The sequence below is a fragment of the Sarcophilus harrisii genome, chromosome 2 (assembly GCF_902635505.1).
Source record: "Sarcophilus harrisii chromosome 2, mSarHar1.11, whole genome shotgun sequence".
NCBI classification, from domain to species: domain Eukaryota; kingdom Metazoa; phylum Chordata; class Mammalia; order Dasyuromorphia; family Dasyuridae; genus Sarcophilus; species Sarcophilus harrisii.
The window spans coordinates 249,362,902-249,376,198 of record NC_045427.1 but is presented as its reverse complement, the minus strand read 5'-3'; positions in this window follow the sequence as shown (position 1 = coordinate 249,376,198).

The window sequence follows — 13,297 nt, the reverse complement described above, 5'->3', positions numbered from 1 at the left end:
TTGAAAAGAACTTATTCAAAGTTAAGCTACTTGCCATTAGCCAGGTCTTCTTTATCCAAGAATAAACTAGCCAGTCTATTAGTTGCCTTTCTTTTAGCTTCAATTATCTTCCCTAATTTCCCTTATTTCCAGAGCTTACTGGTCTGGCTAGAAGAAGATGGGTAGATCTGAGAGAAGATGGGTAATCTCAAGAGTTTCTCTTGTAAGAGCCTGAGGCCAAAAACAAATGGGAAATACAGACTCAGATCAGTTTTCTTCATGATCAGCATGTTTTAACACCCTGTGTTCTTCCTGCCTTCTCTGTATGAGACATATTGAAAGTTGGGTTTCCACAGAGTTGCAAGCTTCAAGGTAATATAGGATAGTAGGAACTACTGAACAAGAGGTTTTCAGAATGTGAAAGGTTAAGGAAAGTTAAGACTCCACAGAAGAACTAAGTGTTCAATAGAAGTTTGCGCAAACAAGGAATTGGGGGACTTGGAAGGCACAAAAAGATTCAGGTTGAGAAAAATCACAAACTTAGGATAACAGCCCAATCCAGCCCAAACTAGTTGGAGTCAATGACTAGTGAGCCTGCTTAATTGGTTAATTGAATATTAAACAACACACCCTGTAGGAAGAGTTTTCTGCCATTTTTGAACATGGGATATATAACAAGGGAAGAGGAGCCTGTTCATACATATTTAGGGGGAAACATATAGTGGGAGTATAGAAAGATTGTAACCTAGAAGGGAATGATCCAATCTGTTCTCTGAAGGGAGGGACTGTGCCAAACTAACAAGTATAAAGCTTCTCTTGCTTCTGCACTCAGGGTTCCCTCTTCCCAAAGAGGAGCAGACCCCACTTCTAGTCAGAAACATTAAGACGATTCCTTAAGGTTCTTCTTTTTTCCTTGAAACTTTTTAGATCTGGAATGAAACAAGTTGGACTCAGAGCAGTAGGCAGAAGTGGATAGTCTGATTTGTAATTATTTTTTGGGAAGCCAAGAAGTTTACCAGGGTCACTCCCTTCTTTGTTCCAGAGGTACAAGTTGTGAGTCTGGGGACCTCAGATAAATTTATCATCTTCCAAAACTGCCCTGATTTCTTGGAGCACCAGTGCCCAAAGGAGAAGCTGGCACAGGAGGATTGAAGGATTTGTGTGTGAGCCCAACAATACCAAGGAAAGAGGGGAAGAAAAGAAAGGATGTAAATAATAGGATAAAAAGTCACTCTATCCCTTGCCATCATCAGGAGAATTTTCAGAGGACCGTCTGACATAATATATCTACCTTCAACCACCAGTAACTGTCCCACCTACCTTTCAACCAGGCCTGCCCAATTCCCCTCTCAGATCCAGTTTCTGACCTCACACCTATTGCAAACACCATCCCTGTCCCTGGCTGTGTTTCCATTCCTACCTCAGCTCCTATTCTAGTTCTTGTCTCTATGGTTTTTCTATTTGCCATTAGCATTCTCCAGACTATTCAATAAGAAGCCCTGATGTCAGTTCCAATGCTCATCCCTTACTGGCTCACAGGACAGCTGTCCTCTCCTTTGCACTAGCCCTAACCTCCACCAATAAGTGCTCAAGGAGTTTCATCTTTACCATGGATCATCCTGAGTGTGGGTTCTTCCATTTTTTCAGGAGAAAGGGGCTCCCCAAGAAGCCCAGGAAAGATTAAGGCCAAAAGAAGCAAAGGTAAGAGATGACAGGTAATATATTTGTTCATTCACAGTTCTAACCTTCTTGGCACAGATCCTAAACATAATGTTCCACAGTAATTCCTGTGGAAAGGAATGAGGAATATGGCTCTACTGGGAAGGCAAAACTAAATTATGGAGAGAAACAGCTGGTGAGTATTTCAGTCTTCTTCTCTGACATCCTAACACTCAATTTCTCACTCATAACTTCAGTCCTCGGGTTTTCTGTCCTGTCTGTTAACCAATTTCCAAGCATTTTCAATAGGATCTCTTCCCCACAAGGATCAACTCCTCTCTCCCTCCCCATTAATGGAAAGAAGGGAGAAATGTGAAAAATATGTTTCCTTATCTGTAAAATCAGTATGTTAAACTAATTGACATCAAAGTTTTTTTGCAGTATTAAATATTTTTAACTTGTATGTTTTCCCCGTGAAAACCAAGGCTTCAGGCTCTTTAAGAACCCAAGGTAAGGGAGGTCCCAGCACAAGACTGATTCTTGGCCACTTGATTGAACATGGTCCTTTTGAGCTCTACCCAGAGGGCTGGAAACTAGGAAAAATTCATACCCTAGAAGTATTACAGTTTTGGAGGAGTAAAAGGGCAACAGGGAAGAGAAAACAGCCCCAGAATCCCCTAAAATGGGAGAAATAGGCTGTGTAATTCCTGGCCCCAAAACTGGACATATTGTTTCCTGGTTTTTCCTCTATAGATTTGGGAGATGAGGAGTGTTGTGAGCAAAAAGGAGAAATGATTATCCCTCTAGCCCATCCTGTATTACCAACCCCCAGATTCCCTCTCCATCCCTTAGCCCCAATGTCATACTTCCATCCCACAACCCAACTTCAGTGTTCCTCACTTCCCAACAGTCCCTCTTCTATTTCCTCTTACAACCCAATAATCCTCCCTCAATTCCAGTGTCCTCCATCCCTATAACTTAGTGTCACCCCCTTTCCCTTCTCCCAATATTGCACTACTTATTCCTTCTTGGAGCAGATGGCAGCAATAGCCAATGCCCACCATGCATAGCAAAGAGCTGACTCTGCTGATCTGGGTTTTACTCCTGTGGCCCTCCGCTGCCAGGTCCCTTCTACTATTACTTATAGTGATAAAGATAAGAAAGGTAGCAGTGCATCTTTTAGCTTCCTCCATTCTTCTTAAGGAACCAAAGGCACAGTCCCCATCCCTATAGGTGGGACCAGGAAAAATGACTGAGGAAGATATAATTACTATCCTTGGAAATCTTACAGACTAATGAAGAGAAGGATATAGTTCAGTGAAAAGTAACTAGGAATATATTCAAATCACCAATAACAGGATTATTTAATCAGTGCCTTATTTGAGCAGGAAAAAAGATCTCCAAGAACAGAGTCTGAGTGAGAACATTCCCAAATCCCCAGAGCAGAAGAATTGCTTCTCCTCCTCTACAGATGTACTGAGGTCTCACTGATTTTGAGAACTAGAAAGGTAGTTCTATAGGACTGGAGTGTGGAGAAGGAAATGGCTTACCACTCCTATATCTTTGCCAAGAAAACTCCAAATGGGATCATGGGGAATCAGACATAATTAAAGAACTATACAATAACAACCACCAAACTGCATGTGCCAAGCCTAGAACTGCAACATAAGGAATAGCTGCATGATGTTCCCTAATCACTTCAGCACAAAATGGGGAAAATAACAGAAGGTGATGTGATACCCAGATAGCTCCTTCCCCATTATCTTGATCCACTTCTCTAATGAGAAAGGTCATGGAGACCTTCTTTCAAAGGTTATTAATCCCTCCTAATTTTAGGACCTCTCATTGTCTAACATCATCATAAAAACCTCCTCACATTGGGCCATTGTGTTTAAGGCATCTCTAAATTCCTGATTCCTTTCTTGTGAGCTTGTATTGGATATAGAATAGGATGGAGATAAACAGACAAGAAAAAGAATTGAGAAAGAGGCCTCTCCTTCACCTAGGAATTTGTCTGATGTTTATTTTAGGTTTCTACAAAAATGGGAATGAACTCTCAGCTCTCAAGCAAACATTCAGACTCACAAAGCATTTACAAAGGATAGACTTTAACAACATAACAAAGATTCACACATGAGACCATAAACAAAGTACCTTTCCTTCCTTCTCCAGGGGTTTTTCTCTTCTTCTAGACGTCCATAATTCTCCAAATTTAGGATCTCTCTCTAAACCTGGGAGACATATTCCCCACTAAAAGAAATACAATTCAGATGCTAGCATTGCGCAGCTCTCCTCTGGAGAAGAGGCAGATCAAGAGGGGTTTTAGACCCTGTTTAGGGGAATTCAATGCTAGAACCAAATTCTGTGTACTCAGGACAATACCTGGACACACTATATAGTTTTAGAATATATTTGGAAGATATGTGTGTGTGTATACACACTATATACACACACGTAATATATATATATATATATATATATATATGTTGAAATGGTTGTTAACATCAGTATGAAAACAATGGAGATGAATGTTGCACATAAATCCTAATACTACTTGTTATATAGGAACAACTCTGTCTAACCTGCTATCTTTCCTCCCCTTCTCATCCTTTCCCCAGCAGAAGAATTGGGTTTTCTGCTGTGTCAGAGAGATGAGTGTGAACATTATTGCAATAAACCTAGCTTCTTGAATCTTTCCCAGTATTTGGGATTTTTACTATTCATACTCCCAAAATTTAATACCATGCTCAGTTCACAGCAAAGACTTAAAAATGCTTTTTCATTCATTATTTATTCTTTTTATTGGTTACATAATCAAAAGATGCTTTGGCCATGGAGGAGGTGGGAAGGGAAAGGAAGGGGATTGTATTTGTTCTAACACACAATGGAATCCCTAAAATAAAAACTGGAGAAATAAAGAAAATTCTTTGGTACCACTAGGACAGCTATAAGTAGCCAAGTACTGAGATGTAATGATACTTGGCAAAAGTCAGGGGACTTAGGAAGAAAAGGAATAAAAAGTCTTATCTGTTTCTAAATTAAGACCTGAGGAATCAGAAAGACTGATGGAGCTCTTATAATAACAGGTTGTCTGGACCACATGGAACATGGGGGAAATTTTCCCATGTTATCTCCAGCAATGGCAGATGCTAAAATTTACCTTTCAATCTGGAAAGATCTTCCTCGGCAAGGTGAAACAAACATAGCTCTCTCCCTTACTTTATTCATACTACAATGGTCCTTTTTTCTGGTCATTAGATAAAAGAACAGATGGCCACAAAGAATTGGAAATCAAGGGAATGCCCATCAATTGAGAAATGGCTTGGACAAATTATGGTATATGAATCTAATGGAATACTCTTAATCTATAAGAAATAAAATGCAGGCACATTTCAGAAAAAAACCTAGAAAAAAATTACAACCAGAAGTGCATTCTACATAGTAATGGTAACATTGGACAATGATCAACTTTGACAGACATTATTTCTTCTCAGAAATATGATGATCTAAGACAATTCTAAGACTCATGATGGAAAATGCTATTCATATCTGGAGAAAGAATTGTGGAGTCTGAATACAGATGAAAGTAAGCTATTTTGACTTTTTTTGTTTTTGTTTTTTCTTTCTTGTGATTTTTCCCTTTTGTTTGATTCTTCTTTCATAGCATGACTAATATGAAAATATGCTTAATATGATTGTACATGTATAACCTATATCAGATTGCTATCTTGGGGAGGAGGAAGGGAAAGGAGGGACAGAGAAAAATGGAAATCAGAATTCTAAAAAAAGGAAATGTTGAAAACTAAAAAAAATTTTTTTTATAAATAAAATTCTAATGAAAACAACGGATGGCCACTTAGAGGTATAATGATCCTATGTTTCTATATAGTGTGAAGACCCTGGGAACTGAAAACTGGAATACAAATGATCTCTATCACAAGCTGTCAAGGCTCCACTCTGACCCTATGATGTCTCAGTAACTTCATAGCTAGCATCTGAGCCCATGAGGTGACATATGTTTTTGCTGTTGTTTATCCTTTGTTCTCTAAGAGGACCATGACATCATGGTTGAGATGATGCTATGACATTCAAGAGAATTGGATTTAATGGGAGAGCTGGGCAAGGTCTCCTGCCTCACTTTCTCCCTTAAAGCATCTGGGTCCAGTGGCCAGATATAGATCAGGATGACTGGAGATGGTGACATATGCAAGTATCTGAGAGACAGAAATGTTGGCAGCCTCTCATGCTTTTAAACTCACTCTTATTCCCAGACTCTGACAGAAGGTGACACTTCCTGAGAAATCTGGCTCCAGAGGACAGAAATAGTACCCAGACAGGTTCTTCGAAACCTGTGTCTTTGAGAGGGTGATGTGGTCAGAAGCCACACACTGAAGAGGACTAGGTGAGAGGAAAGGAAGTGGAAGCCCCTCTCATTTACAGCTTTCTCAAGAAGTTTAGCCACAAAAAGGAGAATTAATATGGGACATTAAGTATTAAAGACTCACAAGTGTCCCACTTCCAAGATCAAAAGCTTTAACATTCTTCTATCTGATCATAACCTACTCTCATTTTATTATTCCATATATCTTACTCCTCCCAAACCTAATTTTTGTCCTCTCAAATGCTCTAATTCCTCCAACCCTCAGGACTTCCAGATTATTTATTCTTCCCTTCCAAATCTCCACCTTACAGTTAAGCAGCTCAACTCAATCTGTCCTTTACTCTCAAATCGTTTGCTCTCTTGTTCTATGAACATTGATGCCTTGTCAAATTCCAGCCCAGGGTTATTTATGTCTAATATCAGTCACCATCCCTACTCAAATGCAGGTGAGCAGAACTAAAGGAAATCATGCAGTCAAATTAACCAGGTCCACTGCCAATTTATATCAGCCAACTTCAGTTAAGCCCTCCCTATAACAAGGCAAAATTTTTAGTGATCCCAGGGAAAATCATCTCAATATTCCTTCAGATCTAGACACATCTAAACAGATCCAGCAGTACAGCAGAAATACCCAGTGAAAAACTAACTAGGTGGGTTAAAGGGATAACCCAATTTAAATGGAGTAGAAGGGTATACTTATCACAGATATACCACTACAACTTTACTAATACCTCTATAGATTGGCATAGATTGGTCAGGTAGGGATATGCCCAAAAGGCAAAATCTAAAGCTTATCTGGAACTGGTTGGTCATAAAGAATAGGGATCATGGGGAGAAAATGAAAAATACAAGGAATTTTTATTTTAAGTGGGGGAAGGGTATGATGGGGAAAAGGAAACTTAGATAATGGGATGGTTAGAAACAGAATTTAATTTACCAGTGACAAAAAATGTTCAAGATATATAGAAAGATCTTTTTTTGGAATAAAAAGAAAGAAAATGCCTGTTGACTTGTGGGATTGCTATAAGATATCTCTTTAAAAAATTGCACCCTTTTTTTTGCTATCTTCCATCAGAAATTTGGCTACACGGGGTATTCATCTTTAAGGGGACAAGTATGCAGAACTTCCATTCCTCATTTTATCAACCTGAAAAGGGACATGTCATGAACCTTCAAATGATTAAACTAATTTTGCAAAATCTAGTTATAGGTCACATCCTCATTAACCATTATTTGAAGGATTCATTATATTTCTTTTGAAACTACTAAGTCTCCTTTATATTAAAAGCCTAAGGACCATCTTAGGCCCCCATTCTAGAAGTAACTTAAAAAAGCAATAAAACAGTGACAAATAATGGGGTAAAGCTGAGGGCTTATAATTGGGGAGAACTTAAACTATTTGCTATAATTCCCATTCTTGTTTATCTTTAATTTTATTATTCTCTTTAATAGCCTTAATTTGTGTAGAGCTCAAGGCATTCTTCAAAGAAACTTATCAGGCAGCATGCTTTCTACCTATTACCTATTAATCCCTGCTTCCATTAAAAATTGACCTCTTCACCTGAGTAATCAAGTCTTTCAAATGGTTCTGTGCTTTGAAGGCAGTTTTTTAAAGATTAAATGGTAATTTGCCTCTTTCTCTACCTGCCAAATACATAAGGACAATTTACTTTATCCTCCTTTCATTGGCAATCCAACCTTTCCAATTAAATTATAAGAGCTAGTAATGTGGAAATTTATTTAGCTAAATCATGTAGAGATGTATTGAGGGATTTATTTTTCAGGCTTAGGTTTGGGTTTGGGGGGGATTTTTACTCACTAAGAGTTAGAGGAATAGAGAAAGGTTCAATCAATACAATAACTGTTACCTGAAAAAATAAAAATAATGAATTGTAAAAAATTAATAAGAGTTATGGAACATTTTTGGCATAAACTTCCTCAAAAATATCTTATAGCAATCCCACAAGTCAACAGGCATTTTCTTTCTTTTTATTCCAAAAAAAGATCTTTCTATATATCTTGAACATTTTTTGTCACTGGTAAATTAAATTCTGTTTCTAACCATCCCATTATCTAAGTTTCCTTTTCCCCATCATACCCTTCCCCCACTTAAAATAAAAATTCCTTTAACCATAGTGCCCAGATTACAAAATATAAAGAATTGATCCTATCACATTTACTCATTGTCTCTAACCTATGCTATAAAATCTTCTATTTGTCCTTCAAAACCCTTTACAACCTGACCTCAGACTACCTTTGAGCCTGCATGAGGACTCGAGGAAGAGACAAAAGATGATTAGGCCATGTGAAGGAGTTGTGGGATACCTTGCCATCTGTGTAATAAATGTCTCTTGATTGATTGACATATAAAAAAGAATAAAATAGAATAATTAAATAAGTATTCACGAAGTATAGTACCCTTTTCAGAATATTCTCAACTCACTTTTGAAATTTGGGTCTCCATGCTTAACATATATTAGACTACTTACCATCTAGGGGAGGGTGCAGGGGAAAGGAGGGAAATTGGAACACAAGCTTTTGCAAGGTTAATGTCAAAGAATTATCCATCCATATGTTTTAAAAAATAAAAAGCTTTAATAAAAAATAAATAAATGAATGAATAAATAAATAAATAAATTATTTGGGTCTCATGGTTCCAGATATGCTCTGATTCCACACTCCTAAAACTACAGCTTAGAAGCCTCCTCCTCCCAAATGTATCTACCTTTATCTTAGACCAGAGGTGTCAAATTTACAGTCCAGGGGGTCTCATATGGTTCAAAGCAGTCCTAAGTGCTGCCAAACCAGATTAAAATATAATTTCTATTTGATTTTAATGTTTTGATGTGTTAATTTAAAAAAAGAAAACCAAATATGGTTTTCTAAGTCAATAAGCAACCCAAAGAAATCCTCCTGGATGGTTTGGTAGGCTTCATTTCTACTTTAGTTTGACACCACTGCTCTAGTCACCCAGGTTAGTTCAAGGCAAAGACATTTATTGAAATGGTCTAGAGGAGGGATTCCCTGATCAAATCCCCACTACATAAGTACCTACTGTGTGTCAGGTACCATTCAAAGCAACTGGTATACAAAGAAAAGACAGACATAATTCCTGCCTTCAAATAGCTTGTGTTCCATTGGGGAGAGGGGGAAGAAGGAGAGAACAACATGTACATAGAAAATTAAATACAAAATTTGTTACAATGTAATTAACACCGAGAGAGAGAATTTTTCTCTATGAGATGGCAACTGAGATGAATTTTGAAAAAAGGGATTATAAGAAGTAAAGGTGAAGAAAGAGTACATTATAGATTTGGGGAACAATGTGAGCAAAAACAGAGACAGGAAATAGCTTATGGAAAAGGAATAGCAAATCTGAATAAAGATTGAAATATTATTTTTCACTTTTTTTCTTTTTTTTTTGTTGCGTCTTCTTTCACAACATGACTAATATGGAAATGCATCTTGCATGACTGTACATATATAATGTCTCAAATTGCTTACCATCTCAGGAAGAAAGGAGAGAAGAGAAGGATAGAATTTGGTACTTGAAAATTTTAAAAATTAATGTTAAAATGTTTTTTACATGTAAATGGGAAAAAATAAAATGTTATTCAAAAAAAATTTTAAATGAAGAAACAGAAAGCTAAGCATTTTAGTCTGGACATATACTTTATAGTGTTTTCTCCATTAGATTGTGAATTTCATTGTTTTTTGCCTCTTCTTGAATTCTCATTGCTTAGCATGATGTCTAGCTCATAGTAGATACTTAGTAAATGTTTATTAACTGACTGAGAGGAAATCACTGGTCCAGTCCCCTCCACTTCACCCAGACAAAAGTATTGTTGCATAATTTTGCCATAATTTATTTAGCTTTTAACCATGTTTTTGTGAGAGGATGATTTTTAGACTTTGTGAACATTCTTGAAGCAGTTTTTTGGTTTGTTTGTTTTGCTGTTTTGACAATACTTTTTACAATAAATTCACAGCAGTGGAATTAATAGGTCAAAGGTAGTGATTATTTTTTTTTAACTTTTACTGCATGTTACCAAATTGTTCTTCCCCTAAAAATTCTGCAAATTTGCAATTCTTTGCATTGAATGACTATGTTGGTTCTTCTATAGCCCTGTCAGCATAAAATTGTGCTGCTTTTAATTATTTTTTGCCAATTTGGTAGATGTGCAATGAAACCTTCATTTTGCATATTTTTGATTGATAATAAAGTTAGACTTCACTAACATTACAAAATTACTAATAATTTGTCTCTTCTAAACAACATCTTCTGATCACTTATCCAGTATAAATGGGGTCTTTTGTTTTTGTCAGAGCCTAATAATTCCTTATGTATTTTAGATAGTATTCTTTAGATATCTATCATATTTGCTATTAATATTATTTTATAATCTTCTATTTTAATTTTTTGTTGTACAGATATTTTAATTTAATGTAGCCAAGAATATCCATCATCTCTATAATAATTCTTTGTATTTGTTAAATAGGAAAAAATTATTATCCTTCTATAATGTAGTTAAATACATTATTTACAACCTTGGAGCCATTCTTAAGTCCTCCTTCTTTCTCATTCCTTATATTTAATTAGTTCCCAAGTCCTCTTGATTTTTGTGTATCTCACATATGCCCTTTTTCTGTATTCATAGGACTACCACAGTAGTCTATATCCCTGTTTACTTCATACTTAGATACTGCAATATACCCTGCCTTCCAAGTCACCATTGATCTCTTTGAGTTGTCTTTATTTCTTTTCTGATCATTTCCAATTTCCAAAATGATGCTCATAAAGCATATTGCTCCCTGATTTATGAAGACACACTCCAGTGGCTTCCCTTTGTTTTTAAGATAAAATACAAAATCCTCTGCTTGGCTCAAAGTTCTTTTAAAAACTTCTACTTTCCATATGAGAGAAGATGGAGGGGAAAAAAAGATACAGGTAGAAATCATCTTAATGATATGAGATTAGAAAGAAAAGAGGGAATTCACAGAGAATGGCCTCATTTTTTCTCTGTGAAATATGAAACGAGGTTTTCAGTTGAACACATTAGGGGAGATGAGGAAGATGTGGGAGGTTTGAGGAGAGATGAAAAGTGTGGAAGAGCTGCTGTGGAGTGAAATAGTGAATTGATAATGGAGGTATAGTCAGATTGCCTAACTGCAATAAGATCCCAGTTAGAGTTATATGACAAAAATTTGTAGTAGGCTCAGTCATAACAGTTGTATGATTTCCTCTAATTTTGTCCAACATGTGTGTGAGAGCAGAGACTGCAGATGGTGGGAATGATCCAATGCTAGGGCTCGGTAAGGTATAATCAGATAAGATAAGGCGAGCAGGGGGCTCAAGAGAAGAGGAAAGTATAGAGTTAAACTAGTTCACTAAAAGGTCAAGATGGGGAGGAAAGAGGAAAAACTAGTAGGGGGAAGATGACCTGAGAGACAACTGAAGGGTGAAGGAATTAGATATGACAGCATGCATGGAGAGGAGGGTTTGGTAAGGAAAGGCAGAGGAAGAGGAAGAAAGTCAGTAGATTGCGTTCAGATAAAGATATTTTGGAATTCTTGAACACGAAGATGTACACTTGTGAGTGATGAAAACATCAAGATTATGACCTTTTTTGTGTATGGAACGGAGAGTTAAATAAGTCATGGGAAGTGGATAGGTTGAGAAACTGAGTGGATAGAGCATTTGAAGGAAAGTCAATATGTGTGTTGGAGTCCCAGAGGGCAAGAGCTGGGGAGGAGAAAAAGTCTAAAGCAGGTACTGAACTCACTGAGGAAGGAAAGGAAGCAGGTCTGGAGATAAGTGACATCATTTTGATTGGATGGTAGTGAATTCCTTGTGTGGAAATGCAGCTTTCCACCAAATGGAACTTGCTTTGGTTGCCTTGAACAAAGAAACTAAGTAACTTTTAGGTGGCAATACAGATAAAGCACAAGGCCTAGAGTCAAGAAAAACTGAGTTCAGATCAGACCACAGAAAACTTAGTAGCTGTATGATCCTGAATAAGACATTCTAACCTCAGTTTCCTCATCTATAAAAAGGGGATAATAATAGCATCTACACCTGAGTTTAATTCTTCTTCAGGTACTTACTGTGTGACTCTGAGCAAGTCACTTAACCCTGCTTGCCACAGTTTCCTTATTTGTAAACTGAGATGGAGAAAGAAATGACAAACCATTCCAGTATTTTGCCAAGAAAACCTAAAAGGGGTCAAAAAGAGTCGGTAACAACTTAAAGGAACCGAACAACAACTCCCAAGGTTGTTGTGAAGATCAAATGATCTTTTAAGCATCAGAAACTGGAAGCCAGCTTGACTAGGGGCTTCATGAATCTATATATTGTACCATATTACTTCTCATTTAATAGAAGATTATAATGAAATTAAAACCAGCAATTATGAGAAATATGAAAAGACTATGAAAAAGAAGTTGGAGAGATGGAAAAGAAGCAAAAATAGAACCAGAAGAACAGAATATACACCAATTACAACTATACAAGAAGAAAAGTAAATGATAATGAATGAATCCTACCAAGGATAGCTGACCTGACCTAGAATGAATGAAAGAATCTTGCTGGAAGCTGAAAGGGAATGACTGAAAAATTGTCATGATATTTTATTATTTGAAATTAACTAAATTAAATGAAAATTATTAAAAACAAGAGATTAAGAAGGAGCAGACAGACAAATAGGACCATCAGGAAAGGAAAGTGTCATGAAAACTTAATGAGATTAGAGAATCCAGAACAAGATGATCAACAGTGTCAAATAATATAGAAGTTTAGGACTGAGAAAAGATATCCATATATTTATACATATGTAAGTATATTAAATATATAAATACATATATGTCTATATACTGAATATATAAATACACATATGTATATATGTATGTATATGCATGGAGAAAGTATGAGCATTTATTAAGCAGTAACTATATGTTAATCACTGCGTTAAACTCTGGGAGTATAAATACAAGCCAAAAAAAAGAAGTTCTTAAGCTCAAGCCTTACATCCTAATGACAGAAGACAACACATAAAGGAGAGCTAAAAAATGTGAGAGGGGATTCTGAAAGACCAGGGAAGGCATTCCCTTCTGCCACTTCCCAAATGTCTTACTCCCTTATCTCACTGGATCCATTCATGTTAACAAAACACAGTTCTCATCACCCTTGACTGCTGGGCTGTCCAAGTACTCATCTAAGATCTGATAACTTGATAACAAGTGGGCAGCACTGAGAAATTAGGGAGGAGTTTATTCTGGGGC